Source organism: Somniosus microcephalus, chromosome 13 (assembly GCF_052327205.1).
Source record: "Somniosus microcephalus isolate GS21.2 chromosome 13, FLI_Smic_1.0, whole genome shotgun sequence".
Taxonomy (NCBI): domain Eukaryota; kingdom Metazoa; phylum Chordata; class Chondrichthyes; order Squaliformes; family Somniosidae; genus Somniosus; species Somniosus microcephalus.
The window spans coordinates 48,773,033-48,779,869 of NC_140999.1; positions in this window are offsets into that span (position 1 = coordinate 48,773,033).

Below are 6,837 nucleotides of genomic sequence, written 5' to 3' on the forward strand. Positions count from 1 at the left end.
AGCATATTTGCAGATGGAGGTTGAAGAATCCTCTAGGAAGTATCTCACGATAAACACTCACAAAGGTCTTTACCAGTATAATCGACTGGTATTTGGAGTAGCATCAGCTCCGGCGATATGGCAAAGAGCGATGGAACAAGTCCTGCAAGGGATTCCGGTGACTCAGTGTTACTTGGACGACATTCTAGTGACAGGTGAAGATGACAGTGAACACCTTGCCAACCTACAGCAGGTGCTCACTAGACTACGTGAACATGGGCTACGAGCCAATCGCCCCAAGTGCGAGTTTTTTAAGAAACAGATATCGTATTGTGGCCACGTGATTGATGAAGAGGGGTTGCATAAGTCCCCTGACAAAATTGAAGCAGTAGTTAAGGCTCCAGTGCCTGAAAATGTGTCACAACTGAGGTCATTCCTCAGATTAGTGAATTACTACCATAAGTTTTTGCCGAATTTGTCCACAATTCTGCATCCACTGAACGCCCTACTACGAACGGGAGTAGCATGGAAATGGAGCGATGAATGTAAGCAGGCCTTTCAGAAGAGTAAGGACCTAATCACTTCAGGAGAAGTATTGGCTCACTACAACCCATCACTATCGATAAGACTGGCGTGTGATGCGCCTCCCTACGGCATTGGGGCGGTACTGTCACATAAATTCCTTGATGGTTCAGAGAGGCCGATAGCTTTTGCGTCACGCTCGTTAACTTCAGCCAAGCGTAACTATGCCCAGATTGACAGAGAGGCCCTCAGCCTGGTGTGGGGGGTGAAGAAGTTCAATCACTACCTGCACGGTCAGAAATTTACTCTACTAACTGATCATCAACCTCTCGTCTCCATTTTCAACCCTCAGAAGGGCGTACCAATAATGATGGCACAACGGCTACAGAGGTGGTCCCTGTTCCTAGGGGCACACCAAAATGACATTGAGTACAAAGGAACTAAACAGCATGGGAATGCTGATGGATTGTCGTGCCTACCGTTGCCGACAGTGGAAGAGGAACTGGCAGTGGATCCAGTGGAGTTATTCCACTCGACTATAGTCGAATGTCTCCCTGTGACGAATGCAAACATAGAAAAGGAAACACGAAATGACCCGACACTCTCCTGGGTCTATGATTTAACGGTGAAGGGATGGCCAGCACATGGCGAACCACTGCTGCCAGCATTCTCGCCGAGAAGTGAACAGCTGTCAGTGTGCAGAGGAACCTTGATGTGTGGATCCAGAGTAGTAATTCCACCCAAATTGAAGGATAGAGTGCTCAATGAGCTTCATGAGGGTCATCTGGGAGGGGTAAAAATGAAGAACTTAGCCAGAGCGTTTGTGTGGTGGCCGGGAATCGATAGAGAAATCGAAGAGATGACCAAGAGCTGTACTGGATGCCAGAAGGTCCAAAACGCCCCACCACAAGCCCCTCTACATCCATGGGAGTGGCCCTCATCTCCATGGCAAAGGGTGCACATTGATTTTGCTGGTCCATTTATGGACTCGATGTTTTTAATTGCGGTGGATGCACATTCAAAGTGGCCAGAGGTAATAAAAATGTCCTCAACCACCACAGAAAAAACTATCACAGTCTTATGAACCATATTTGCCAGGAATGGGCTGCCTGAACAGATTTGCTCTGACAATGGACCACAGTTTGTGTCTGAAGAGTTCCGGAGGTTCTTAAAGAACAATGGTGTTAAGCATTACACATCCGCCCCATATCATCCAGCCACTAATGGATTGGCCGAGAGGTTTGTTCAAACATTCAAGAAGGCTATCAAGGCAATGTGTAATGAAGATATACCCCTACAACACAAGGTGGATAACTTCTTGTTTGCCTACCGGAATGCGACACATGCGGTTACCAACCAAACTCCAGCCATGATGTTCTTCAATCGAAGACTACGATGCCACTTGGATTTGGTTAAGCCAAACGTCAGAAGAGATGTGGAGAACAGGCAGTTTCAGAATATGAATGAAAGGCCGACCAGGAGTTTTAAGATAGGTCAACCAGTTTTGGCCCGGGACTACCGCACAGAGAAATGGCAGCCAGGAACGATCTGTACACGGCAAGGACCTCTAATGTATACCGTGGACGTTGGAGAGAGCATTGTAAGATGCCATGCTGACCAGATTCTAGAGTCACTGGAAAACGTCAACTCCACACCACGATCTGATACACCTGGCGATGAAACCGAAGTACCAATTGCATCTACCGCAGAATCGGTGATATTGGAAGCAGACGAACCAAACAACGACATTGATCCCGACTCAACCTTGCCAGAAGAACCTGATATCCCAAAGAGGCGTTATCTAGACAGAATCAGGAAGCCTCCTCAAAGACTGAACTTATAATTGCTTAACTTCAACCAATGTATCTAGCAACCGTAATTGTAATTGTAATTAGTTATTATTTAGTTGTTAAATGAATGTTATGTACTGTTTATCTAAAAGGGGAGGAATTGTTGTGTATGTACCTTTAAGGGAATAACTGGTCTCAGACTGCAGTACCGGCAGTGACCACCCCTGTATAAAAGGCCCTAGCAGCCTTCTCTAGTTTCAGTTTCCAGGTTGTCTCCATTCAGTAAAGACTTGTTATAATCAACTCCTGCAGTCCGTGTCTCAATTATACATGGACATAATAAGACCCAACAAAAGAGAGTCCACCAGGATATCCACCAAAGCACTTTTACTTGGAAACCCCTATGGGTATTGTGCTAGTTAAGTTGCCCAAGGGAAACCGAGAAGTACCCCCAAGACACAAATGAGAACAGCTTGTAAAAGAAGCTGACGAGGGCATAGGTCAAGCACATTGTGGTGCCAGAACAACATTCTGCAAATTGACGCCCTTACATTGGTGGCCAGGCATGCTTAAGGCCTGTAAGACATACGTGGCAAATTGTGAGCCATGCTATTTAACCAATAAGTCATCACTAATTAAGCCACCACCATTGGCTCCTGTGAAAGCTGATGAGCCAATGGGAAAATTCTTTATAGACTTTATTGGACCACTTCTCCCGCCTTTGGGATACAGACATGTTCTCGTTTGTGTAGATGGATGCACTTCCTTCTACTGGCTGGTCCCCACAAAAACTGTTTCGGAAAATGCACTTGCCAGGGCTATTTCTGATATAATTACTGTAGCTGGTGCACCCAAAATCTTACACTCCGATCAAGGCGGAGCCTTTGTATCAAAGGTCTTCAGAGACTTCTGCGAACAAAGGGGGATTGGGTTAGAGCACAGCACGCCACGTCATCCACAATCAGCGGGTCTGGTGGAGCGTAAAAACCAGGAGGTAAAAAAGCTATTGGTCAAACTGTTGAGAATCAGGGGGAATAAGTGGACCACCATCATTCCGGAGGTGCAGCTATCACTCAATAATGTGCCCACATCTGCATCAGGAACAGTGTCCCCTAAAATTCCATATTATCTGATGTATGGGGTTGAGATGCATACATCACTTACCCATAGTTCTTTTATTGCCTCTACACACTCTGAGTCCTTGACCCAACAGCGACAGTTAGATTCAAAAAAAGAAGTAACAGAGGTGATTCACTGAATTGATCAGAGGACAAGGGAAGCAAATAGGCAGAAAAAATTGACAAATAAAGCATGGCAGCCCATAGTAGGAGAATGGGTACAGGAAAAGAAGTTCGAGCAAAAACCTGGTTTAAGACCGAAGTGGAAAAAACCTGTTCCAATACATTCAGTTATAAATGAAAGAACAGTTCAAATACATATTAACCAGCCGAATGGCAAGTATATTCTTAAAACTGTCTCAATAGATAATCTCAAAAGATGTCCTGTGGGATACCGAAATGAAGGAACAATACAAGGTGCAGTCGTACACTGTCTTTCAAGACCCAGCTTGGACCATGACACAGGAAATGGATGCGATCGAATTACTGACGACGGTCAGTCAGAAGGTGTCACCGGCTTCTCCACATGTTGCTTGGCAACGCATCAGGAATTGGATTCGCAAAAAGCAACAACGGAAACAAGGAAAGATCAACGAGTTACTTCAGCGAAGGAGGAAGACACAGCGGATAAAGAAGGAATCAATTGAGTGCCTGGCAAGGCCTTTATGAAAACAAGAATCAGTACACATGCCGGGTTGAAGGAACAGCATGTCAAGCTTCAACTAGTTTCAAATGATGTCTCCTTGACTCGTATGAATAACTCACCTCTACGGAACGTACATCTGCCGATTGGACATTCTAAGTACATGTTGTTTCGCTAATTGCATGACTATGTACTTATCATCCTTTTAAATTGTGTTCAATTTAAAATAAGGCAGAACATTGTCCTAGGATGACTCAAAAGGAATTTTCATGTAGCACATGATTGTGAATCTCATGATATTAATATGCTATTGTAACCTTATTGGGAACACTGACCAAACTCTGCCCTGATGTTTTGAGCTCATTTTTTGGTCAAGAGGGAGGTGTAAAGGAATGAGTCATAACTATTCAGAAAAATACACCATCCCATGAACAGAATTCTGACTTTATTAAAACATGACAAATTGGCTTTAAAAATCTAAAAGCCTCAATGACAAAGGCTGTAAACAGAATACAGGCTCTTGATATAAGATGAGTTGTTAACACAAAGCTGTAAACACCATACAAGCTTTTGAGGTAAAATCGGTTGTTGACACTGAAACAATGGCCCTATTGAAGAAGGGGTGGAGCTTCCAGAAAGTCTGAGCTTTGGAAAGAACACAATAAGATTTACCCAGTTAAATTGTTTTAAACAAACACTTTGTAAACAGGCACATGAAAGAGCACAATGGTATAATGTTAAGGTGTCATAAGCCCACACACCGGGAAGCAGAAACACAGAACATTAAGAACCAGAGCCTAGACATTCGGTGGGCTGTGCCACCAGATAGCGCCGAAAGAGGGCACTCAGTGGCTTTAGCACCACTGGCCACGCCTCCCGTGATATTTAGCGGGGCGCTAATGATGGTGTTAGCCTGTAGCGCTGCGCCGCCACCGATGACATCATCGGTGTGCGCAGCACCCCGCTACCACCCCGATTGTGATAGTTGGTCGCGCCCACCTCGGTAACACCGGTCACAAATCGTGCCCGGTTCACGGGGCCTGCCTGTGGCTGTAGTGGCGCAAATTAAGGTGGAGGTGCAGGGCGGCCATTTTTTTTGGTGGCCGCCTGCCAGCACCTCCGTCCCCAGCCTCCTGATGCCCCCCCCGGGCAGTGCCGGCTGTGTCCCGAGGGCCCGGCACTTCTCCTCGGTGCCGGGCTCTTTTGCCGGCACTCGCGATCGGTCATCGCGCTCGTGCAGGCCCCTCCCCCTTAAGAAGGGGAGGAAGGCCTGCAGTACTGCAGCGCGCCATGCTGCAATGTGTGGCACTACGGCACATTGCACTGCGATATTCAGTTTCAGTGCCCTAAGAGGGACGCGGGGCACCTTGAGCAGCGCCCCGCGTCCCTCTTGGGGCGCTCAAACTGAATTTCTGCTGGGCGCAACGGCTCCGATCGCAGCGGTAATTCCGGTGCCCAGGCAAGCTTGGTGCCCCATTTGGGGCGCCACTGAATTTCTAGGCCCGTATGCCTTCATAAATATGACATCAAATGAAAGACAGGAGACATAAGTCTGTCATACAACCAATTGAACTAAATAGGAAAACAATCATGTACTTGGTTGAAGTGTTTTTAATTTACATGTTGTAAAAAGATACAAACAGAAGACTTTGTAGATATGACATCAATAGATGCACCAAGAAATCACACGGCTTTTGTATTAAATTTGGAGCACATAGGAGATTCGAAGTCTGCTTACAACCAGCTAAGGTGATTTAAGAATTGAATAGAAGTCCTTTGTAAAAATGGCATCAAATAGATACATCTGTTATAACCATTTTTATGATAAGTTTTGAACACCTACACAGCAGACAGAATTCTGCAAGCTAACAGCTAAATTCACAGTAAGAATAGAAAGAAGTCAACAGAAAAATGACTAGAGATAATTAGCTTACATCAGCAGAAAACTTCAAAGGATATACCACTGAAAAAAGGGTATAAAATATCGAACTTTCAAATAGGAAGACAGAAGTCACTGGAAGGGGCAAGTGATTCTCAGCTTCAGAGGCAATCTCTGTAAGTTTTTAACTCTCTGAGTCTCAGGTAATCAAGGTATTTTGATTTTGGTGGATATCCTAGATTAAGAATAAGAAGTAGAAATGTAAAAATGTAACGAAGTTAAGATTTGAGAATAAGGATCTCTGAGAATAAGAATTGTAAGCTATTTGTATTTTGAACTGTTAATGTTGTGACTGAATCAGCAGCTGTTAACTATATGTCGGTTCTTTAATAAATCTAAATATTTTTAGAACTGTCTCACAGAGTACTTCTGTATCAATCTCACAAACTCAATCTCTGTACACTCTTTGGTGAGGAGTTGCAGAATTCTGGGGGAGTATTCCGGACTCTCATAATATCCGGAAGGTTACAGTCTAGTTAAACTTATTAAAAGTGCTATCTGGAGGATGGTAAAATCTTCAAGTCATTCCTTTCCTTTAGGGAGATAGTCTGGACCTTTAGAACCAATTAAGAGTCTTATAGGATTCGGCTATCTGTAACTTTAGTTGAAGGTGAATATCTGGGGAATACACCTGATCCGGGGTAGACCGAAAAGGGCTAGGACTAGTAATTATCCCTTCAGGAAGATATTGTGCAGCCTTGTGGTGCTATGCTATCTCTCAGTGACCTGGTGATATCATGTTGGTATTGCAGTAACAAATCTCCGGATATATTTCATCTTCCAGTGCCATTTGTGACCTAGTTCAATTAATATTTATTAATCTCTGCTCATCAGTAAGCTCAACTC